Here is a 24418-nt window from a genome sequence, read left to right as displayed (position 1 = left end):
CACACTTCTGAACTATGTTAAGGGTTTATAGCAGCCATGTATTTCCTTCACAATTGAAAAAAAAGCTGTAAGGACTTCCCTTCCCTGGTGGTACAGTGGATAAGGCAGGTAGATACCTGCCAATGCAGGAGTTCAATCCCTAGCCCAGGAAGATTCTGTATGCCTAGGAGCAACTAAGTCCATGCACCACAACTGTTGAACCAGTGTGCCTAGAGCCTGTGCTCAGCAACAAGAGAAGCCACCGAACTGAGAAGCCTTCACACCTCAACAAAGAGTAGCCTTGGTTTACTGAGACTAGAGAAAGCCCACACAGCAACAAAGCACATTAAAATAAGTAAATGAATAAAGAGAAAAATGCTCTAAGTGATAATAGGTGAAGAAGAGACAGCCAGCTCCCCATCCTATAAGACTCACCAGTATTACTGAATACTGCTGCTGCTGCTGCTGCTGCTGCTGCTAAGTCGCTTCAGTCATGTCCGACTCTGTGTGACCCCATAGACATCATCCCACCAGGCTTCTCTGTCCCTGGTATTCTCCAGGCAAGAACACTGGAATGGGTTGCCATTTCCTTCTCCAATGCTTGAAAGTGAAAAGTGAAAGTGAAGTCACTCAGTCCTGTCCAACTCTTAGCGACCCCATGGACTGCAGCCCACCAGGCTCCTCTGTCCATAGGATTTTCCAGGCAAGAGTACTGGACTGGGGTGCCATTGCCTTCACCATTACTGAATACTAAAGTAGCTTTAAAAATAAATGAAAAAGATGTTCATCAGAAGTGGGGTTAATCAACTTGGGAAATGGGAGAAGGAAGAGAAAAAATATTGACAGTGTTCACTCATACATGCCCTGGAGCAGAGGAGGGGTCTTGGCTGTCTGTGAAGTAGCCCCAAAGGCTGCCCCAGCCCGAGGCTGTCAAACATTTCAGATCGCAGTTCCTCCAGCTCTGATCCTGGCTCTCCACCCTCCTTTAGCAGGTAGCTGGCTTCCCCGGAGAAGTGCATGAAAGGAAGGAATGAGGCAGCCATGAAGCTCAGGACAAGAAGCCTCGATCAGGGCTATGCTGGTCTCCCCTGACTCTTAATTGTAGAGAGAGAGAGGGTGAGTATCACATGTGACTGTGAGGATGGATCCTGGAGCCAGACTTTCTGAATTCACATCTTGGCTCACTGCTTACTAACTTGAGCAAGTTCCCTCAACCTCTCTGTGCCTTAGTTTTGACACCTGTAAAACGTTCCCCACGGGATTGTTGGAAGATCAGATGAGCCAATATGCTAACTGCTTAGGATAGTTGTTGGCATGTAATGAATACTCAGAAATGTTATTTGTATTGTTATCATTCTTGGTGGTTACAGCGAACACACCCCTATCTCAAAATGTAGTGGGAATGCAGGTAGGGTTTCACTGTCACCTGTGATGCTGGCTGATACTTTGTCATAGTGGTGTGCATTAGCCAGCAGTGCTTTCAGCTGCAGAAATTCCAAACACAACAGCTTAGACAAATAAAGCTTGGTTTTACCTCAGATTACAAGAGGCCTGTGAGTTGACAGCTGCTGGCCTAGGTTCAACAGCTCAGCCATGTCAAGCCCTGTCTCCATAAGGACTTTGCCTCTTTTTCATGTGTTCTGCCTCAGTGTTACAACATGACTGCCACAACTCCTGGTGTCATATCCACCTGCAAGGCAGGAAAAAGGGAAATGGAGAGAAAATTAGAAATACCAGCCACCTATGGCTCTTTAATCAAGAAAACAAGTCTGCCCAGAACCCCCCAGCTGACTGCCAATTATATCTCATTTACTAGAACTGTATTATTTGACCACACTTAGTTCAAGACAGGCTGGGAATTTAATTAGCTTTCCAGCCGCAATTAGTGCAGATCATAAGGGAAAGGAAGGTAAGAATGACCTTGCCGAGTCTGCCACTATTTTCTTTATCCCATGAAAGGAATATCCGTGACCATGTTCAGTGAATCAGGAGTGGGTAGTGAAGTTCACCAAACGTTTTCTCAGCAGCAGAACCCTCTTCCGCTCTTGGGTTCCATCTAAATAGAGGCCCACCTGTTGTGAAACAAGAGGCAAATATTGAGCCATGGGGACCACCTGGGAGCCCACATTTTCTTGAGACAGCAAAGCTGAGAACCATGCAGACCAGGATCCGAGGCTTCCAAAGAACTCCTTTCCAACTTTCAAACCCAGACATCCTTCTGCCAGAAATGGCCATCACTACCAGCCTCAGGCCGGTGAGGAAGCCAGAAGCAATCGGGTTGCTGAACCAAGCCCTTGGCAGCAAAGGCATCTCTGCTCATTTCCTCCCGGACTTGTTAACCTGTTTTCCATCTTCCGGGCTCTCAGGAGCACTGGGCAGGCCAGCTGGAGAGTAGGCGACTCCCATGTGTGACTGCCCTAGTTTTCCTTCATGTCCTCTGAGCAGGCCAGGCTGATGCTATCTAGTTCCTGAGACCCTGCAGTGAACTCAGCCCTCAGATACCGCCTCTTGATAACAGTTTCACCTTTTCCATCTCTTTTAACAAATACCAACTCCTGGCCAAAGCCCAAACTCCTGGCTGAAGACCAACTGCTGGCTGACAGCTCCTTGCTCCTTCCCAGAAGCAAACCTGGTCTGAGACGGCCTGGAGGGTGGGGCAGGGAGAAGCAGGCCAGGTGCCCAGGACTCCCTGCCTGCCCCAGGCAGCTCAGTGCCTTCTCTGGGCCCTGGTTCCCCACAGCAAAAGGAGTATATTAGATGCTTCCTGGGGTTGCTGCTCTCTGCATGCCTTCTGCAGGCTCCCCTGGCTCACCCATCATGGCACCTGGACTCTGCCGCTGTGCCAGCCACAGATTCTGTGACCAGCCACGGGCCACCTTCAGCAAAAGGGTCCTTGCCATGGTCCCAGGCCTCAGCGGAAAGGCAGCTCGTTATTTCTGAGTCTGTGGAAAGTGCACTTTGAACACATTTGCATCAATGCAGGACACAATATCTCCCCCAGGAGGCCAGAAAAGAAGGAAAATTCAATTTGTCAAGACATCCAGCCCTCGCATCCTGCTCTTCCTACCTGCTTTCTTGGCCCCTGAGAGGCAGCAAATCCTCTTGGGCCCAGACAAAGAGGAAGGGAAGCAGATGCTGTTTCAGACGGCATTTTTCCTCAGTTCAGTGGTAGGTTTATACTTTCACAGATACGATTTTGCACCACCCTCCCACCCATCACACAGAGCAACACTTCGACTTTCCAGGGCACTCTCCCCACCCCCCACCACTGGTGCCACCTGAGTCCCTCTCCCAGAAGGACACAAGGTCCCTCCCTGCCCACCTCCTGCTCCTGCTCTACAGCCTGTGAGGTGGTGTTCCCAGGCACGCCATTTGTCTGATGGAGAAACAGGCTTGGGAAGTCCAGCCCCACAGCGGGTGTCTGACCGGGGCTGGTCTTGCAGCCTGGCACACTCGGCATCCCCTGGCTGCACCCTCAGCTCAGACCCATGCCCCCTGAGTCTCTGTCCTTCCCCTCACTGGCACCTTGGAGCTCACTCAAAACGTCTTGGGTTGGCCTCTCCTCCCCTCTGTGAAGCTTATCAGCCCTTTTCTTTTTTTTCCCCAGCTTCTCACAAACCACATGAGACAAGGCTATAGATACAACATGAGATTAAAGGCTGAACCTCATCCAGGTCAGGAAATTCCGAAGGCAGTTGCCCAGTTTATCTCCAGCCCTGCTGATACCCCCAGGGTAACTAGTCTGCTAGTGAGGTGGGGGGCCGGGGGCAGGCATGAACTGCAGGGGCACCCGGGTCCTTGGAATTTCCCGAGGACCAGATGCCCTGACTCCCCACCAGCTCCCAGGGCTGTTGCCCTCTCCCTGTCTTGGGCCTGGTTCCCACTCCCTCCCTTGATGTTGTGTCCTGAGTGTGTCCCTCTGCAGACACACTGTGTCTGTTCCCACCAGATCCAAATATGCTTACTTCCTCGTCCTTCAGACAGGCCTCTGTTGGACTCACTCTACACTGACCGTCCCAGTTGCTAAGTCAGTGCTCAGCCTCAACTCTCGGTAACCCAGCACTTTGGTCCCATGCTGTCCTTGGCTGGACTACAAACTCCCTGCCTCACTCCCACCCCTTGGTCCTCTCCTCACCTACCCCCACGCTCACTCCTGTCCTGTGGCCTTAAATACTGTACACACTGCCTGACCCAACTGCCTGCTCAGCCCTCCGCCTCAAGGTCGGACAGGCATCTTGGGCCTGTGAACCCCAACCGCCAGGTTTCCCCAAACCTGCCCCCTACACCCCACCTCTTAGATGTAGGAACTCTTCCCTCACACCCTACGTCTATTATTATGTTCACCTTTCATGTAAACTGGGGACCTGACACCTCTGGCCATCTCCCTGCTACCCTCCACCTTCCCTTAAACCTATCACCCACCTGGACCCTGTTGAAATGTGCATTTGCTCAAAGTCTTAAAATCCCCCTTTGCCCAAGTTCAGGGTCAAAAAAAAAATGCTAGCGTGACATCCTTCCATCCATCTTTTTCCTGCCCCTGCCTCTTGCCCCTCTCACTCTATTCCAGCCACCCTTGTAACTGCCATCCAAAATCCAACTCTGCCCCTGGAATCCCAAGGCTCAGTCTCCCCCTTCTTCAAGTCTTCTCAAATAATTCCTTCCCTCCTATCCTATTTTAAACTGCATCACCTCCCTGGCACTCTCTATTCCCCTTTGTGTGAGTTAGCTATTGCTGAGTAACAAGTTAGCCCAAAACGTAGAAGCTTAAAGACAGTATTTGCATGTTTATCTTACAGTTTCTATGGGTCAGGAATATGGGTGTGGTCTTGTTATTCCTCTGGGTCTCTCATAACTTCAGGCAAGCTAGGTTGGGGTCCTTTCAGGGCTGGGTCTGCATAAGGCTGTCTTATGAGGCTGTGGGCAGTAATTGTCTCTTCCCAGGCTGCCCTCAGTCCCTGGCACATGGGCCCTCCTGTGCTGCTCAAAACATCAATGTGAGCAAGGGGAAAGGGAGGGCGTGCCAGTGAGACAGACTCACAGACGTTTGTTTTGTTTTTTAATTAAGTAATTTGGCTGTGCCAAATCTTTAGTTGCAGCATGTGGGATCTAGTTCCAAAATCAGGGATTGAACCTGAGCCCCTTGCATTGGGAGTGCAGAGTCTTGGCCACTGGACTGCCAGGGAAGTCCCCTCACAGGCATTTGTAACCTAGTCTTGGTAGTGCCAGCCCATCACTCTGCCTTTCCTAGTCATTAAAAGAAAGTCCCAGGTCCAGTTCAAACTTGGAGGGAGGGAGCTGCACAAGAGTGTGAGAACTCAGAGGTGTGAAGACCTGAAGCCCTGTCTGAAACTGGCAGTCATATGGTTTCTGCTGGTTTGGCTTTCTCATATCCTTCCTTCCCATCTGACGTACTCTCCTGTTCATTATCTGTCTCCTTGAATGCCCTGCAAGCTCTTTGAAGGCCAAGCTTTTCTGGGTTGTTGAAGGCTGTGTCCACACTGTTGCAGCACATAGCCAGCATTGAATAGATCCTTATTGGGTTGGTGCTTCAGGAAGTTCCTGACAATACAGAATAATAACAGCCCTCCACTCTCAGTGACTGTCCTTAAATTTTCCCAAAGTCAGCCAGTGACAGGCACTGAAGGCTGATTTCTGTAAGGGTGAAAGAGGCTAGGGTGTGGGACCCCAGGGCTGGAGTGTGTTGACTACCATGGCCATGGCCAAGGAATGACAGTCCCTATGCCCTCCCTGAGACTCAGTCTCACCCTTGTGAAATGACACTCAGTCGCAGAGCCTGATCTCAGTTTCAAGAGCTCTTTAAAGGAGTGAGGCTAATTCATTCTTTGACATATGGATTTTCAAATATTTTAAAAATTCAAAAATCATAATTTGGTAAAAAATATTTTTGGGTGACAATTTAGGATTATCTACCAAAGCTTTAAATGCACACACTCCTTGATCCAGCAAGTGCAGAGCCTGTAATTGTTGATTTTTCACTATATTCACACATAAATGCAAAGATGGGTGTACAAAGATGTGCAATGAAACTTTGTTTATTGTAGCAAAAGAATAAGAATGATAAATGTCCTCAAGTGAGGGGCCAGATAATTAAACCTGAGCATGTCCACCTGTGGAATAGCACACAGCTATTGGGAAGGCCCAGGAACCCACATGTCCTGATGTGGATGCAACATCATCTCATTTACTGAGTTAATCAACAGCTATTTGAGCATCTACTATGTTCCAAGTATTATTCTAGGCACTAGGGACACAAAAGAGCAAACTCCCTGTTCTTGGAAGCTTACATTCATGTAAACCCATACATGCACGTGCAAAGCACACCAACAAATATAACCATGCAAACATAACAGGATTCTAAAGAAAGCCCAGTGGAGCAGGGAGAGCATGGGAGACTGCTTCTTAGAGCATGGCCACTGAGGAACATCTGAGCCAACATCTGGGCAAAGTGAAGGAGAGGTCAAGGGCAAGCATCTCCCAGATAGAAGGGACAGCCAGTGCAGAGTCCCCAGTACCAACAGGCTTGCTATATTTAAAGAAGAGCAGTCGTGGGGTGGGCGGGGCACTTCCCAAGTGGCTCAGTGGTAAAGACTCCGTCTGCCAATGCAGGAAACAAGGGATACAAGGGCTCTATCCCTAAGAGGCGACGAGCCCCTGGAGGAGGAAATGGCAACCAACTCAAGAATTCTGGCCTGAAGAATCCCCATGAACAAAGGAGCCTGGTGGGCTGCAGTCCATGGGGTCGCAAAGAGTTGGACACGACTGAGCAATTGAGCACACACCTACAACAGGCTGGAGAAGCCCAAGTGGAGTGAGAAGGAGGAGAAGAGGGAGGGGAGGAGGAGGCAGGGGGAGGCTGAGGTCAGGGAGGTGGGGTGAGCAGAGGTTGGTGGGTGAGCATCAGATGGGTGACAGCCACCCATCTGAGCTGGCTGTGGACTACTTACCCTTCAGGATGCAGGCTCAGGGGCAGGTGATCTGGTGCAGCTGCTGAGATTCCACCCTGGTGGGGTTGGGACCTCAGCTGCCTGCTCCATGCAACGGGCTGAGTTTTTCCCCAGCACCCCTCTGGGACTGTGGGAAGGGGATGAAACAATGGTGGGAGCCTGAGAAGGAGGCCACTGTGACAGCCTGGAGAGGACAGCAGCTTGGACCAACGCAGACGGATGAGATTCTGAGTATGTTCTGGAGACCCAGCAGAACATGCCGTTGGGTCAGATTCAAGGTATGAAAGAGAGAAGGGAATCACTTGTAACTCTTTGGTCTTTGTCCTGAGAAACTGAGTGAATATGAACCCTTTTACTAAGATGGGAATAAGTGAAGGACAAGCAAGATTTGGGGATGGGAAAAGTGGAAATTAAGAGTTTGTTTTTGGGAATTCCCTGGTAGTCTAGTGGTTAAGACACCATACTTTCAATGCTGAGGTCACTGGTTCAATCCCAGTTTGGGGAACTAAGATCCTGCAAACCACATGACACAGCCACAAAAAAAAAAAAAAAAAGTTTACTTTTGATGCATTAAACCTGAGATGCCCTCTGGGGGCCATGCAGAGAGTCCATGGAGGGCAGGCAGCTTAGTGAGTGGACTTTAGTGGGGAGGAGAGGCTGGGAATAGATGGGGGATGGAGGAGAGTGTTGGGGGTGGGGTGGACTGGGTTTCAAGCTGGGTCTGGATGCGGTCACTGAGGAGTCAGTGTGGGCTAAACTGACGGCCCAGGTTGGGGATCTTTTGTGAACACATCCATGTTTAGTAATGGAGACAAGGAAGGCACACAGATGAAGAAGAGGAGGAGGTGTATCCAGGAAGCCAAGTGAGGAGAGGCCTGGGGATGGGGGCGGAGGAGGGGGTGCGGGTGTGCAGGCAGGTGGAGGAGCAGTCCAGTGCTGCCAGGAGCTGAGTGTACGTGGACAGCAGAGGGTCACTTCTGGCCCATTGGGTGGAGGTCCTTCAGCTTTCAGGCTTAGACAAAGCCAGAGTCAGGGCAGGGCGGGGCCCACAGGGGTTGCAGGGGGCTGCAGGGACCACAGGGGCCAGAAAAGGAGGTGGTTACAAAGATAACACCTGTCAAGAGAGCCGAGGGAATTCCCTGGCAGTCCAGTGGTTCAAACTCCATGCTTCTACTGCAGGAGATACAGGTTCGATCTCTGGTTGGAGAACAAAGATCCTGCGAGCAATGAGGCCCCTCCTCCCCCCAGAAAAAGAGCCAAGGAATAAGGGATAGGCACAAGGTCTTGGAGTTTGGGTTTGAAGATGAGGAGCATTCCAGCATGTTCTGACAGGGAGTGATCCAGGAAGCCTGAGAAGTGGGTTCAAGCTGCAGCAAGACGATGCACAAGGCTCAGGAGCTGTGACTGAGTGGGTGGTGCAGACGGACTGGAAAAGGCTGAGTAGGTCCTTCTAAGAGATCTGGAGGCCCAGGGAGGTGGCTGTGAGGGCTGCGGAGGCACAGAAGACAGGGAGCGAGCAACCAGGGTGGCTGAGACCACTGTTGTGGAGAGAGGGTCCTGAACACAGACAGCTTCCCTCACCTCCTCCAGCCAGGCGAGGACTCGGGGGAGGCAGAAAACTGGGCCACCCAAGGTCGAGCTTTGCCGGGTGAATAGGAACATTTGGGGGGCAGTGTTGGGAAGAGGAAGAGAGATGTCCGTGGATTGTCCTTATCACACTCAGTTCCCAGAGCCCTCGCCCATACCCTGCTCTGTTTCACCCCCACCCTGGGGCAGGCACCACTTTGAACCCTTTCTGCACTGATGACAGGGGGTTTGCAGCTGAGGAAGGGCTCAGTAATTGGACAGAATCTCTGGGAGGGGCCATGGGGATTAGTGACAAGGAGAGAAATGCGGGGGTCAGACCAGGAGTGGAAGAGGCTCCAAGGAGCCCAGGACCCTCACTTTCTGAGGACTCAAGTGCTCCCTTTTCTTCCATTGACCTTGGAGATGGCTGCAGTCCCTTCTGAGTCTCAGATCCAATAGTTTGATCCAGAATTTGGAGGGAACTCCAACCAGGGGTAGGAACACACCCACCCCAGCCCTCTGGGGTCCTCATAGCAGCCCTGCCTAGCATCACAGCCACAGCCCACTCTGCCCCGTCTCAGAGACCCTGAGGTCCATGTCTTCCTTGACCTGTTCTGAGAATGAGCAGGAGGCCACAGGACCCTGTGTGTGCCCAGCACTGTGCTAGGCCTCATGGGGAAAGCAAGGGAAGGAGGAGAGGGTGTGCCCCTGGCATCCAGCACTCCTGAAGCTGAGCCCTTTGCTGCCTGTCGCTGCCAGGTGAGTGTCACCTGTGAACAGGTGCACAGGCCTCAGGTGGTGGTGCACACTCACCCATACCAGGCAGTGGAAGACCAGGGCATGGGCCTGGGTGCTGGGTGCAGACAGCTGTCTTTGCAGCCTGGCCAGCTCCTCCCTTGTGTTGGGGTCCAGGGGAGCCCAGCTCAGGGTTGTTTTGTCTCACACAGGTGTCACAAATGTAGAGTGCAAGCTTGAGCCTGCAACCTCCACTCTATGATTTGGCTGGGAGGAGCTGAGCACCCAGGGTCCCCCTCAGGTAGGTGGGAGGAAGCAGCCATGGTACAGGCCACCAGTCCCCCCCATGTGCCCTCGATCCAAGCATCTGCCCTGGCAGCATCATCTCATGCCGGCTGTTTTTCCTAATGGAATCACAGCTTGCCAGACAAAGCAACAACATTCATAAAATGCCCCAGGCATAACAAATCTTCCCTTTGAATGGGTCATTTGCTGAAGGAGATGCCACTGATGACTCATTCCATAGATCAGAGAGTCCTGGCATTACAGACAGCTGAAGCTGAGGAGTCTTGAGAGAGGATTATTGCTGGTCTTTGTGCCGATGGGCCTACGGAGCCAAAGGGGACACAGGTGTGGCCTGTTCAGTGTTAGCTCAGACTCACTTCAGGAGCAGTAGGGAGGCATTTTTGGACTCTGTCCCTAACTCCTGATGGTGGACCACATTGGGAACCTGCCCCCTTGACCCAGACTCCCCAGTGTGACCTCTGGACCAGGATGTCGCAGGCTGCAAATGACCACAGCAATATTTCTGTCCTGCCGGCTCTTCCAGAATCCTGCCACCACCACCCCCATCCAGAGATGGATTCTGTTTCCCCTCTCCTAGAAATTGGGCTGGACTTTGTGACTGCTATGATAAATAGAATGTGACGGAGGGATGCAGGGGGACTTTGGAGACAAGGATACAGAAGGTGATACGACTTTGACCGCCGTATTCTAAGGAAGCCCAGCTCCTACAGGGCTGTATGTCTGTGCCCTGGTGGACAGTTCCAGTGAAGGCAGAGGGTCTGGGCTAGCAACCAGCACCACACACAGTCATGTGAGGAAGTCCATGTGATTCTACATGACACAAGTCATGTGATTCCAGTCCTGCTGTGAGCCACCCTAAGCTAAGCGGAGTGCAGCAGAGACAAGATATGCCTGCTGAGGACTGCCCATGTTATAGACTCGTGAGCAAAAGAAATAACGGTGTTGTTTTAAGACAGTTTGGGGATGGCTTGTTATTGAGTAATAGACAGTGAGAATGCTGCCCTTGATGATCTCTTGGACTTCCCTGAATTTCTCTGACCCAGGGATGCAGCACCTGCTCTGTGGATGACCGACTGAGAATATGGGTGGACACAGAGTTCCTTGTCCTGGGGGAGCTCTAGTACATTTGGGTCAGTGAGAGCTACTCCAGAGGGTCTGCCATATGTGGGAGAGGAAGTGTCTCATTCCTGGAAGTGGTTTCTATTTATATTTTTTTAAGATTTTTTGATGTGGACCATTTAAAAAGTCTTTACTGAATTTGTTACAGCATTGAAAGTGGAAGTGTTAATCACTCAGTTGTGTCTGACTCTTTGCGACCCCATGGTGTAGCCTGCCAGGCTCCTCTGTCCATGGAATTCTCCAGGCAAGAATACTGGGGTGGGTTGCCGTTTCCTTCTACAGGGGATCTTCCCAACCCAGGGATCAAACCCAGGTCTCCTGCACTGCAGGCAAGTCCTTTACTGTCTGGAGCCACCAGGAAAGTTCATATTTACAACATTGCTTCTGTTTTATTTACTTATTTTGCTTCAAGGCATGTGGGAATCTTAACTCCCCGACCAGGGAGCAAACCCACACTCCTTACATTGGAAGGTGAATTTGTAACCACTGGACAACCAGGGAAGTCCCTGGGGGTTTCTGTTTAATGGGAAATGTCTTCTTGGTAGCAAAATGTTTGGTATTAGTTTTGATATTTGGTCATTTTCCCAAAGGTTGTGAGGTCTGTGAATCCCTCCTGTGATCTTAGAGCTGTGGCCTGCAGAGAAATTGCTTTTTTTAAGCCTCCACTGAAACCCAGTAGTGACAGAGCTGCTGTGAGAGCAAAAATGCACTAAGCAGTGTGAGTCAACAGGGTGTCAAACAATACACTGAAATTCCCTGGAATAAGTTTCACCAAATGGGGGTCTGTGATTTTGTTTAGAATTCATATTGTGTGATTACGCCTACAGCAGTAATGCCCACAAAGTCCTTTTCACTAGAACAACACTGACCTGTTTTTATGTGAAGGGACAAGCAAGCACTCAGTAGCCCATTGCTTCCATCTCTTTGGCTGGATGGAGGTGCCCTGTATGGGTCACCATGGGGTTCCTGATCAAGGTCACTGCCATCAGTGTGGACAGAAAACATCACTAAGACAGCGGGAAATGTGGGCTATAGTGTCCTCATCCATTTCACACTTCAGTGGCCCACACACATATCCAGCAATTCTCTGCCCTCTATCCCAGCAACCTGGGAACCCACATCCCAGGAGGGCCTCAGCTCCTGGAATGCACTGAGCAGACTTCCCCATCAGCATCCTCTCCTGAGTCTCTGACCGTTGATAAATACACCCCAGTTTGTGAATTCATAATGAAAACTAAAAGCATACAAATAATTGGAACTGGAGAAGGAAATGGCAACCCACTCCGGTATGATTGCCTGGAAAATCCCATGGACAGAACAGCCTGCAAGCTACTGTCCATGGGGTCACAAAGGGTCAGACACGACTAGTGACTAAACAACAGCAAAATCTGAAACACCAAAAGCACCCCCCCAAAAAAAGTAAAATTAATAGTGCTCTATGTTCATTACCAGGACCTTCTTTCCAGTCTGCATCAGTTTCCGGTGACTGCATGGCTTGTTATTATCTCACGGTTCTGGAGTCGGAAGTCTGAAATCATGGCTGGTTCCTTTGAGGGCTGTGATGGGAGGATCTTTCGACGGGCTCTCTCCTCAGCTTATGTCTCTTCACCTCACCTTCCCTCTGGGCCTGACTCTGTCCAAATTCCTTCTTTTTATAAGGACACCAGTGATATTGGATTGGGGCCCACCCCAGTGACCTCATTTTAACCTGATTACATCTGTAAAGACCCTGTTTCTGAATCAGATCACATTCTAAGCTAACAGAGTCAGGACTCTAATATATGGATCTGGGGGGACACCATTCAACTCCTGATACAATGAAAATCGTATTTGAGTTTATGTTTCTCCCTTTAGTAGGACTGAGGATGACTGCACAGTAGCCTAGACCAGCATCAGGGTGATTTGGCAGGCAGAGGGCAGAGGGCACTGCCCTCAGGCCAGGAGGCCAGCTTTACCCTGTGGCCTTGGCCAGTCTCAGTGGAACCTCAGTCTTTCTGTGATAAGGCTTAGACCGAGTGGTCCCTTTGGGCCTTTCTGTCCCTGAGATTGCTCAGGGTCACTTGTCCCTGGCTTTAGTTCACATGAGGCATGGAGGCCTGTGCTGGGCCCACTCAGTGTGGGTGTGAACAGAAGTGTGGCGGACACCGGGGCACTCAGCCAGGCTGCTCAGGGTGGATGTGCTAAGGAGACACCAGTAGGCCTCCCGGGGAAGGGCCAGGTTCTTGTGGGATCAAGAACAAGGAACCCTAGTTTCTCTTTCCCGCAGACTTTCCTCACTGCCAGCCCTACAGGAATTTCCCTTGAGGGCTGGATGGTCAGAGAAGAAGATGACACTCCTGAAGGGCAATGACTAGGCTTAATGCTAGAGCAGAGGGCTGGGCAGTGCATGATGAGAGGCTGGTGCCCCTTCCCCCAACAGCTGCTGCAACTCCAGAGTAGAGAGTGTGGCTGAGGGACCATGGGAGGCTTGGCAGGGAGGGGCTGAGGAGTAAGTAAACACTTTGTCTTCCTTGCTTTCGCCTCTTCCGGGGCCTCAACATCAAGGGCCAGATGACAGGATATTCCTCTGCCCCCCGCTCCACCCCCCAGGGGCAGCCTGGCTGGCCCTGACACCGGCTGGTCCAACCCACTGCCCAGCCCCCGCCAAGTGTGGCTGGTGCACACTGGGGCAAAACTGAGCAGGCATAGCCCTCACCATGGAGGAGTGGGGATGATGCACATCTCACCTAGCACAGCAGGGAAGCCAGCCCTGTAGCTGCAGTGAGGCCCATCTGTTTCCGGGCACGAGCCCCAGCCTGGAGCTCCCTCAGGGAAGCACCCCAGGAATGCCCAACAAGGGCTTAAATCCAACAGCAGATCCTAAGTCTGGGACAGTGGGAATAAATAGTTGCTTAGGCAAGTTTCACCCTAAACCAAGACTTGGGGACAGTAATTCTTGCAGAGCAAAGATGGCTGTGTGATTGCTTACTGTCAGGAGGTTTGCCCAGGCTTCCAGGGTTGGGGTGCGGGTCCCACTGCTCTGGTCTTGGCAGCACCTGGCTCAGCCTGCCCTGCCCTCCTCTCCCTAGGCCGCCTCCTGTAGGCCTGGAGGAGCTGGGCATAGGGGTGAGGACCAGTGGGACCATGGCCCAGGCTTCCAGAAACACATGGGCCACGGGTCTGGAGCTCACCAGTGAGGCAGAGGAAGGGGAAGAAAGGACAGACAGCTCAAGTGGGTTGTTGCTCCTAGCAGCCTGCAGGGCTGCCCTGTGCCCCCTCAGTTCCCCTCCCCAGCCCTGCAGGCAAGCATGGCCGGGTGGCCCCATTTCTCACCCCTATCGATTATGCTGGCAGAGCCCTGCAGCACAGGATGTAAATCATCATCCTCGGGGTATTTAACCCAGGGAGGGTTAGCTGGAGGTGGCATCCCTTATAAATCCTGCATCTGATATTTTTATATTAATTCCTAGAGTAGCCAGATTACTTTTTATTCCACTGACTATTTATTCCACTGACTTCTTCATTGACTAGGAGACATTTCTGAACAGTGCGTATCTTGTGGAGCATCAGTCATTTAGTGGGGTGCTTCCTCTGGTTGCAAGTTTTTTCATTAATGTAAAAGGAATGAAAATTCCTTTGCTTCAAAGACTCGGTCTTTGGAAATAACAATGCACAGGCCAGCCAGAGTCACTGCTGCCAGCACCACCACTGCCATGTATATGCGCTGTCTGGAGGGGCCTGTGAGCCTCTGACTAAGGGGCAGAGTCCCCTGGCATCCTCTCTTTCCTCTTTTTCCCCAGTCCCCCTTGGCCATGCACAGGACCTGAATTAGCCTCTGTCAAGGGACCATGGCTTGGCAGAGACCAGGTCCCCGAGAGCCAAACACGTGGTCATCAGGATGATGGCAATAACCGTCTTGCTCTGAGGACCCAGTTGAAGACATGGGTGTTAGGGGAAGAAAGCTGTCTGCAAATACAGGTGTGTCCCTGCAGAGGAATGGAGCAGGCATGTTCTGGGTGATGGTGACAGCCCACTTGCTTTGCAGATGAGAGAATCATGTTTGCTGGAGACTCTCTGAAGCTCCACCCCATGCAAGAGTTGGATGGCAGTAGAATCCAGCCAAAACAAAGAGATGACCACCCTTTACCTGCACAGTGAGTGTGCTGGATCACCCAGTGGACTCAGTCGGGTCTGAGTCTCCCATGAGGGACCCAGCTGAAAAAAACGGGTGTTAGGAGGAGACAGCTGTCTGCAAACACAGGTGGGTCCCTGAAGAGGAGCAGAGAAGGTGAGTTCTGGGTGGGCTCCCAGCAAAGCCAGGGCCATGGGCATCAGCCAGGGGCAGATGGAGGCTGCAGAAAGGGAGGAGACACAGAGGAGGGGAGGCTCACTGGGAACAGGGCGTGCGAGCAGCAGAGTGAAGCAGGCACCTTCCATTTTGAGATCCTCACCTGTGTCTCTCCCATTGCACCATGCTCTGGGCAGCTGATCCCCACCCAGTGGGCCGGGTACCAGCGGCATCAGCAGCCCCAGGGATCTAGTCCCGAGGACAATGTGTCACCCTACCCCCACACCCAGAGTTAGAACCTGGGGGGCAGGCTCACAGTGTGTTTGACCAGCCTTGCACTAGAATTTGGAAACCAACAGTGAAGTGAGGGCAAGAAGCCCAGAGAAGGAACAGCTGGGTTTGCACCTCAGCAATCTGCCTGGAAAATGGGGCACTGCTCCCACCCAGGCGGGTGTTGTGACCCTGAATGAGTTAGAAGCTCCAGTCCAGGGCTGCCCCCATGTAGGTTCTCCACAGCCATGAGCCATTCCCACTGTGCTCACTCAAGGCCGGCCTCCTCTTCTAGGAGAGATGATTCAGGCCTCAGAGCTTTGCCTCCCAGGGAAACCTCACTCAGCTTTTCTTCCAGGGGTCAGACATGCATAATTCAACCTTTAGGATTTTGAGATTGCTGATAAATTACAGATACAAATGGGTAACCAGGCAAAGCCCCTCTGCAGCCTGGGTATCCACCTGGGAAATAAAACAGAGGTCACTCCCTCCTGCCCCCCACCATAGGCAAGGTCGCAGGAGCCCCCAAAGACGAAGGCTGCTTGCATTTGTGGGCAGCTGCTTCCAAGACAACCGTGAAGAAAACAAAAAAAGGTTGTGAATGGTGTTAGAGAATCAGCTGTATCCAAGCGTCTGGATCCTGTAAGGAAACAATTATGAGGCAGGAGCGAAGCTTTAGAAGATCATAGGTGCTTCATCCAAACTCTTCTCTTCCATCCCTGAGGTGGACTCCTGATGAGGGTCTGGGCAAGTCCCAGGAGCGAAGGAGGTAAGCTCGGGGCCCCGGGGCGGGGGTAGGGAGGAGAGCAGGCACCCAGGTGCCTGCTCAGTCCCGGCCTCTCTGCATCAGTCTCCCTGTTCATTCATTGCCTGACACAGCCATGAATGAAATGACTAGGACAGGGAGTGATCTGGCCATTTAGATAAATACATCTTGTAGACCAGCCATCAGGTTCCTGTGGGTAGGAGGGGGGGGGGGTTGGGGAGGGGAAGGAGAGTTGCTGTGAGTGAGGAGGATGCTTCTAAGCTTCTGAATCAGCTTTCCACGAGACCCCAGGGATCTGGGGCAAAGAGAGGGTCTGAGACAGGCCTCTGAGGGCCATTGCTAGGGGGTGGGAGATGGAGGGGCGGAGTGGGAGGGCAGAATTATCCACAGACGTGGAAAAGCCGAGGTTCAGTTTCTCAGTTACAGCAGTTTCTCAGTTATAGGAGTGGTTGAAAATGTGGTTCCGGGTGTCCTCAGAAGTCACCTAAGGGAAACGAGGGGCCCTCCCTGAAATCAGTGTGGAGTCTTGGTGTATTGATTGATTAGAACCTTTCTCCTGCCCCCGGGAGATGTCCTGTGTGGAGAACAGCACAGACACAGTGGTCCCTTCTCTCCCATCCCCCACCACCTGAGTGCTCATCTCACAGCTGTACTAGGAGGTGGACTGCTGTGCCCACAAAGTTCACATGGGCTTCCTTTCAGTTCCATCCATGTGGTTTCCGTGAGCCAGGTCCTAGGCCTTCCTGTGTGCCCCCAGCCCACCCACACCCACGTGTGGTGGAAAGACAAGCCCAAGTTCTGCCTGGCTCAGCCAGGGGGCCTCCCTGTGTGGCTGAGTCACAGCACAGACAATCTGTGGTGAGTTCTTCCATGGTAGCCTCATTCAAGGACAGGTTACAATTCGCAGAGGTTGCAACTGCATCCACCCCTCACAATGCAGCCCCTGTCTTGGGGGGCAGGGCAAGGGCTGAGCAGCACACACAGGGTAGTAGAAGCAGCCCCACCAGTGGCTACTTGGTGTCCGGGCTGGAGCTGGGCAGAGAGCAGCCGCAGGGCTCCCTGGAGGTCCTGGGACAGAGCCCGGGATGGGCAGGTAGGGGCCTGTCTCTAAGCCAGAAGGGAGAAGCTTCCAGACATGATTGCATCTGACCTTCTCCTCATGTCTCCTTTCTCTGGCGTAGGGCCTGCAGTGAGCCCAGCTCCTTCGTATTCCTGGGCTTCAGCGTGGGGGAACTTTGTAAAGTTTCCAACCCACAGAAAATTGCCAACCTCTGTAGGCTTGAGGGGGACCCACGATCTCCACACAGAGCCCTTCTCATTCCTGTGGACCTCTGTGGAGAGAGGAATTGGGGGTGGGGAGTGGGAGAGCTGCTCTGAGTGAGGAGGGTGCTTCTATGCTTCTAAATCAGCTTCCTGAGAGACCCTCACCCCCAACCCTGCTGGCCTGGAGCACTGAGGTCTTCAGAACCTTCCAGAACCTTCCTCAGTTGAGCAATCCCAGCCCAGGGCCAATCCCCAGGGAACCTGGAGAAAGAGAAGCTCCCCTTGTTGAGGATCCCTGTATCCTTCTGTTTAAAGGGCCAGAGGGAGGAGAAGGATTCTGAGCTTTTAAGAGAAGGTCTCTCAACAAAACACTTCCTGATGCTCATCTGACACTAAAAACCTATTCAAGTCATAAACTTCTCCTGTGGAACACGTCTCAAGAATGTATTTATCTAAAGGGCATCTGTGTTTGGTCTCAAACTCAAATGCTCCAAATGTCAGGCCCTGAATGATTTATTTGGGGCCTCCTGTTCCCTCCCTGTGAATTGTCTTCCGGCTCCAGCCCTGCTCCTGTCACCCTTTCCACTGATGTTTACAGACTCAACAGGCTTCTGTTCACACCAAGGAGGCAGCCCAGAGGGAGTTGGGGGCAGAGGGGTGTGAGTGTGCACCGGTAAGGACTGATGCTGTCACAGCAGATGGCCCTGCCCTACCTCCTGCCTCCTGAATGCACCTTGTGCCTCTGCCCAGGCTGTCTTCTTAGCTTCCAGGGCCATTCCTCACAGCAGGTCATCCAACTAGCACCCTGAGTCCTCATCATGTCCCCATGGAGAGGGCCGGGAGATAAATCCAGCACAGTTAAACCAGGAAGCAGGACTTCCCTGGCTGTGCAGTGGTTAAGACTCCATGCTCCCGATGTAGGGGATATGGGTTTGATCCCTAGTTGGGGAACTAAGCTCGCACATGCTGCAGGGCATGGCCAAAACAACAACAAAAACAAAAACAAAACAGGAAGCACACTGCGTGTGTGTGTGTGTGTGTGCTCAGTTGCTTCAGTCGGGTACAACTCTTTGCGACCCCATGGACTGTAGCCTGCCAGTCTGCTCTGTCTGTGAGATTCTCCAGGCAAGGTTGCTGGGGTGGGTTGCCATATCCTCCTCCAAAGATCTTCCCAACCCAGGGATCAAACCCACGTCTCCTGCGACTGCTGCAACGCAGGCAGATTCTTTACCACTGAGCCACCAGGGAAACCCAGGAAGCATACTGGGTTCCCTTCAAATTGTTTAGATGGAGCATCTGAGTATTGGCTAGGGAGAGTGGTATCTTGGAGCCCAGACTTCTGAGTGACAATTAAGAGTTGAACAACAGAGGGGGCCAGAGGCAGGCAGGAAGACAGAAGGAACAGCCAGTGGAGGTCAGTGGCCACAGAACACGTAGGGAGTCTGAGACCATTGGAGGCAGGGTGGCTCGGGAGCAGAGGGAGGTAGGCCCTGGAGAGGGGCTAGATGCTGAGCTCCCAGCCCCAGCAAGCAAGCCCTTGGGTCTCAGGCTGCTGCACAGAGTCCCCTGACAGCCCTTCATCACAACATATTAACATGCATGAGCTCATCAGCCCCTTTCCAAAGAGGCCCCTGAGAACAGGGCCCTCCAACGCCCACTCTGCCTACAGGAGGCAGGGGTTTCAGTAGACGTGGTCAGGCTTGGTGCTGGGTCTGCAGGGGAACAGAAGATTCCCCAGGACGAGAGAGAGTGTGCCCAGGGGGAACCCCAGCAAGACTGCTGCTGTTGAGGGTGGGGGTGGGGGCTCTGGCACTTTCAATCCACCAGGAAACAGAGTGGAAGCTGCTGGATCAGACAGCCCACTGGGACTCAGCAGGCTCTGGTTTCTCTGCTCTCCCCACAGCGGGGGAGGTTTGGGCTAGGAGCCTGCCCAGCCCCCCAGGAGCCCCAGGGTAAAGCCGGGAAGGTGTTTCTTAGAGCATCAATGCCCAATAAGTACATAGCCATGTATGACTACTTGATTTTACATTATTGTAAATTCAGTTCCTGAGTCGCACCATCCATATCTCAAGTGCTCCACAGCCACACTTGGCTAGTGGCCCTCACATTGGATGGAACAGAGGAGGAAGTTACCACCATCACAGAACATTCTGTGGACAGCACTGGGGATGAAGGCCAGGCTGGCCAGCTTCTCAGCAAACAGGGGTGCTGAGGGGTGCCCACCTGGGCTGGGTGAGGTGTCTACAGCAGAGCTGGGAGCTACCTCCCAACCATGCACCTAGGTTCAGATAGCCACCTTTAGGGAGGTGTTAGAGAGGAAGCAATGGTGGCACCCTAGATCTACCCGAGACAGCACTCCCCACCTCCCCTGGCCACCTGGGGCTGCTGCCATCACTGAACAAGGTCTTTAGGAGCACTTCCTGGATTGGGGTGGGGAGAACGGGGGTCAGTCAGTGCCCTGCTGCTCGCGGGCTTGTCTGTAAGCACAGGTGGCTGGGGGAGCCACACAGGTTATGCCCTCCCACAGGCAGGTGGCCAGCCCCCCTCCCCCTCCTTTCCAGGGATGGCGGCACCCCCCCACACACACTGCCTCAGCACCCGCAGGCCTGAGATGGATGTAGAAGCAGCACACCGTGCCTGGAGCTGCACCCACCCCATCCTGGGCAAGGAGGCCTCAGAAGCCATTACAGGACATTAAGTCAATGGACTTCCTATTTGTCAGCACACCAAGAACACAGCAGACATTTTCCACTCCTAAAGATTGCCTGGGTCAGAGCATTCACTCTGCCAATCCTGCAGGCTGTAACCCTCTCAGAGACCAGAACTGCACCTTCTAGAGGGGTGAGGTGAGGCTGCCAAGGAGGTGCTTCATGGGGAGACAAAGACCCCTTATCCCTGCTGGGGCAACAGAGGAAACCCCAAGGCCCACCCTGTCACTTCCCCCACTCCCTGTGGGCAGCACCATCCCCAGAGCTCTGTCTTCTTTGCCCAAAGTCAACTCCCCGGGACATCCGCCCTGACAGACACCCTGCCCCATGCCCCTCCCCATCTGGGGTCACTTGTGAATGCTCTGTGTGTCTGTACCTTATGTGTTGGTGATTGTCCTTGAGAAGCACCCCAAAGGAAGGGTCTTGGCTTAGCTCACTGTAGTTTGAAAAGGGTGCTGGGAAAATAGTGCCCAGCAAGTATTTATTAAATAGATGAACTTTTCAAGAAGAGTAAATGGTAAATGTGCAGATCAGGTGAAATACAGACTCGGATGTGAATTTTTGAGCAAAAACAAGGCTCAACTTCATGCTTGTTGATCATTTTAGGTTACATGACCAGGGAGGGACATTCAAGGCCCCTCCTTGTAGACCCTGGCTAAGCAACCCTGCCACAAGGCAGACCTCCCTGGCTTTGTGATTCTGCCCACCTGAACATGACAGGTAGCATATGCTACCTGTCACCAGTTTTGTTTTGTTTTTCCACTGTGGGCCACAGAACAAATCGAGAGGCATCATCCATCTTACCTGAAGGTTTTGTCATTTCAGTCTGGAAACTGGAGAATTCATAAATAGGTTTTGTGATGGTAAAGGTAAGCTTAATTTTTCATTCACCTCTAGCTAATAACTGATGGAGAGGTTCGCCTTTGCTTCTAGAAGCAAAAGGGAAAAGAAAAGGCTTCCCAGTGACAGGATAATTTGTCAGAAAGTTATGAATGAGCACAAGCAGGACTGTATAGGAAGTGTGTATTGAATGACATGACATACTGGCTTCTAATTGCTGCTGCCTTTCTGATCAATAATACATGTTTTCAAAAAACCTTCTGTTTGCATTTACACAATGGGCTGTAACTACTGCAAAGGATCCATTAAGACCTATTTTAAAAAGTGCATTCGTAAAAACTTGTCTAAATCTGCATTACAAGGCAGATTATGAAACTGCCCTGGGAGATGTTTTTTCTAAAGAGCATTCAGGTCATACCTGTTGGACTGGCCAATTCGAGCTCCCTGTTACTGCTATGGCTTGCTTGTAAGCTAGGTCAGTCCTTCTCTTTGGTGTCCTTGAGGCAAGAGGCAGGCACTGCCAGGCCTGAGGCCCCATTAGGTTCCAGTGGTCTCCAGCCAGTGGTACCCTTGGGCTGGGGACTTGATGTGAGCAAAGCCCCCAAAGCCTGGGTGAGGTATGAGCAGAAATCAACCCACCACTCCCGAATGTGTAATTACATGCTCAGATAAGTGCTGCGGTGGCAAAGAGGACTCTGGGGTTCTAGGGCTCTCTCTCCTTCCACTGAGAAAGCTGTAGGTCCTGTGGGGAGGGCTGGAGACAGGCATTGGCTCCTGCAGGCTGGTATCATTGGCTGCCAGCCCCATGCAGGTGTGACTTGTTACCTGTGCAGGTGGGAAGCCAGAGCTGGGGCAGCAGACAGCCCGTTTTAGGGGTCACCTGTGTTCTGTGCTACCTGAGCTAGGTCCACCGACCACTCTTGCCTCAGCTCAGCTTCCACAGCTGACGGGAACCAGTGATAACAAGGACAGCTCCTGCCCATTGCCTCGGATTCACCTGTCCTCAGGCACCTAAAGGGAGAGAGCTCTGCTTTCCTGAGGCCCAGAGATGTTGCAAACATGCTGAGGTCACACAGACCAGAGAGAGATGGCTTCGATACAACTCAGAGCCTACCTGCAACCTTCACACCAGGTCACTGCCCCCAGCCTAACATCCAGACAGCACCTTGGACTTTAGAGGACCCCTGGAAGAAGAGCCAAAAAAAAAAAAAAAAGCTCATTTTCTAGACAACCAGAAACAGTGCTGATTCTGTCAAAGCTTCATTTGGGTTCAGCCTCACAGCACTGCCAGGTAGTTACTGTATTATTACTCCCATGTTCTAGTACATGATGAAGACCCCAAGGCCCCAGTGATGCAGCTAGCCTGGTTCTTGTGCTGTGGGGAGGAATGGAGAAGAGATTCTTCCAGAGAAGAGGGAGGGAAGCAGGCAAGGGAGGAAAAGGAAGAACAGAGGAAGGAAGGGAAAAGAGCAAGGTGGGGCCAGAAATTCAGAGGAGAAAAACAACTCCATTGGGGTGGCCCATGGAAGGGTGACTGGGGCAAAGAGTTGATGTCAGGCCTCCTGGTGGAGATGGGCCTTGTCTGGGACTCATGGGGGTCTCATAGATATGCAGGACCCAAGGCCAGAAAGCCCAACGCTTCACCTCTGCCCTCTCCTAGATGATTATCTGGTCAGGTCTCTGGGCATACACATGGGGGCGAGTGTACATCCGTGTCCTGCACATGACACAGGTATATGCTCATGCATACATGTGTACATACACAGACGGGGATAAAACTACACATAGGAGGCTCCCTGGACTTTTTTCTAAGAAGAAGGCAATACCCCCACCATAGTCTTAGATGTCCTCTCAAGACCCCCAAGGGTGGTGGTGGGGAAGGAGTGGAAGGGCCTGAGGGGATCAGGCAGGAGCACAGTGTCCAGTGGGCCCTTGAGGTGGTCACCCAGAGCACGACTGGACATCCGGCCTGACCAGTGTCAGCCAAGGCTTGGCTGGGGCAGTTCCACAAGGGTGGGGCCAGTTGGAAAGAATGCACCAGGCCACCCCCCTTCATTCTGCATCCTCCTGTCACAGAAGTCTGTGTGTAACAAAGAAGTCTCTCTTGGGATCTCCCTTCCTAACTCAGGTCCCTTCGCTGTGCACAGGCCTGAGCAGCTCAGCCTTGGTGGTTACTATTAGCACCAGAGGTAGCTCGCCCACACCCAGGGGAATCCCCCACAGCCAACTCCAGCCCCAGATGTCCAAGAGCCTGAAGCCCTGGGAGGGTGAGGCAGGCAACATAAGGTCTGGTGGCCGCAGGGTGGCTCTCCTGAGCTGATAGCACTGTGCCCTGGCCTTCTGCCAACAGGCTGGCTTGGACATCTCAGGGGGCAGAGCCCCCAGCCAGCCTGTCTCGGCAGCTCCTCCTCCTCATGGCGAGTGACTTCACTTTGACTTCATATCTGCAGTGATGTGCACAGCTCTTACTCAGCTCTGAGCTCAGCCAGGCAGGAGGGCGCAGCTCTGTGCACAGCAGGAAGAAAAGACCCTGAAATAGGGGCACCTCAGGCCTAGGGACCTGGGATCCTCCCACCCCAAGCTCCCATGTGCATCCCATTCCTCTGTGCCCTGGTGGGGGCCAGACCTCAAAAGGCAGCTGGGAGGTGGGAGGAGAACAGTGGACTTTTCCCACAGGAGCCTAGTACTCACCTCCCCCCTCACCCCAGGACCTCCCATGTTAGGGACCCAGAGTCTTCCCTCTTTAGTATCAGATGTGTTTATAGGCATCATTTCTTGGTGCAAAAATTAAATTCTTTTGGGCTCCAGTTCCTTCTTGTTACTTGCTCTGCTACCCTGTCAGCCCCACATCCTAAGAACTCTAATGTGTGGGGGGGGGGAAAGGGTATTACCCTCCAAGCATTCCGTTAACGCTGGCTCCAGGTCTCTTTGAAAGGTGTGCCCGGTCAGATCCCTGTTTTCATTGGCTGGACCAGTCCTAAAGAGGGGTTCACAAACTAACGCTAGGACACCCCCAGAGGGACTACAGAAGCCACTCACCAGGCGCACCCCTGGAGTGCACAGAAGGCGCCGGCTCAGGGTCCCTCGCGGGGGCTCTTCCCCTCCTCCCACCTTCGGCCGCCAGAGAGGCCGCGCACCCACCGCACCTCCCCCCTCCGCGAAATGGCGGAGGATGCGCCCGTGCCCGGAGCCTGGAGGCGGGGCACCTGCCTGGTCTGCAGGTCCCTTCCGGCTCACTCCCAGCCAGTCCGCCCAGAATCCGCATCCCCGCCTGGTTTCCCTGCCCTCTCTGGGCGGCAGGGAAGGTCGAAGCGCAGAGACAGCGAGAGGGCGCACAGGCTGAGGAAGAGTGACTGTGCGTGCGGAGGTGCACGGCTTGGGGCTGCGGCTGCCAGGCCGGTACCCGGACCCCGCACCTCGCCCCTACTCGTGCCCCGCCCGGCCTGCACCCCGCGTCCGGCTCTGGTCTACTAACCCTCGCCCTGGGGTAAGCGCACCAGGGATCGCCTGGGGAGGTACCCGGCGCCCCGCCTTTACTTCCGCACCCTGGCCCCGCCCCCCCGCCACTCCGCCCCCCCCCCCACCACGCCGCCCTCACTGCCCCGCCCCGCCCCTGCTCTCGCCTCGTGCGCAG

General features: G+C 52.9%; 1 protein-coding gene, 1 long non-coding RNA gene and 1 other non-coding gene across 3 annotated transcripts in view; 2 read left to right on the top strand and 1 right to left on the bottom strand.

Moving 5' to 3' along the window:
• Window positions 1-861: 861 nt before the first annotated feature.
• On the bottom strand, window positions 862-24326 carry LOC122680774. Its single transcript, XR_006336782.1, has 6 exons — window positions 24260-24326; window positions 23676-23761; window positions 21899-21968; window positions 1900-2051; window positions 1514-1669; window positions 862-979 (listed from the first exon to the last, which is right to left on the bottom strand). It is a non-coding gene; the product is annotated as an uncharacterized LOC122680774 (long non-coding RNA).
• Window positions 7377-7449, top strand: TRNAE-UUC. Its single transcript has one exon. It is a non-coding gene; the product is annotated as a tRNA-Glu (tRNA).
• LOC122680773 (proto-oncogene tyrosine-protein kinase receptor Ret-like) overlaps window positions 23938-24418 on the top strand; it is a 49748-nt gene continuing 49267 nt past the window's right edge. The window contains 1 exon segment of the mRNA XM_043882451.1: window positions 23938-24271. The gene's annotated coding sequence lies outside the window, so the exon portion shown is untranslated.

Source organism: Cervus elaphus, chromosome 22 (assembly GCF_910594005.1).
Source record: "Cervus elaphus chromosome 22, mCerEla1.1, whole genome shotgun sequence".
In the NCBI taxonomy this organism is placed as follows: domain Eukaryota; kingdom Metazoa; phylum Chordata; class Mammalia; order Artiodactyla; family Cervidae; genus Cervus; species Cervus elaphus.
This window is presented reverse-complemented; position numbering and strand designations above follow the sequence as displayed.